This window comes from Passer montanus, unplaced genomic scaffold (assembly GCF_014805655.1).
Source record: "Passer montanus isolate IOZ18808 unplaced genomic scaffold, ASM1480565v1 scaffold10, whole genome shotgun sequence".
NCBI classification, from domain to species: Eukaryota; Metazoa; Chordata; class Aves; order Passeriformes; family Passeridae; genus Passer; species Passer montanus.
The window spans coordinates 13,278,102-13,278,324 of NW_024356505.1; positions in this window are offsets into that span (position 1 = coordinate 13,278,102).

The following is a 223-nucleotide window of genomic DNA, read 5'->3' on the forward strand; positions in this document are numbered from 1 at the left end:
GTCCTCTGCCCGTCCGCGCCGCGCCGCGCGGGAGGGGGCGTGGCCGCCGAGGCGCTCGCGCTCGTAACTGACAGCGCGCGGGAAGCCCCCGAGCCGCCGCTTCCCCTGAGGCGCGGGCCCCGCGCCCGCTGCCCCGGCTGCGCGGGGAGCGGCGGGGAGACGCCACCGCCGCTTCCACCCGGCGGGCAGGGCCTGTTCGCTCTGCCGCCGCCGCGCTCCTTTG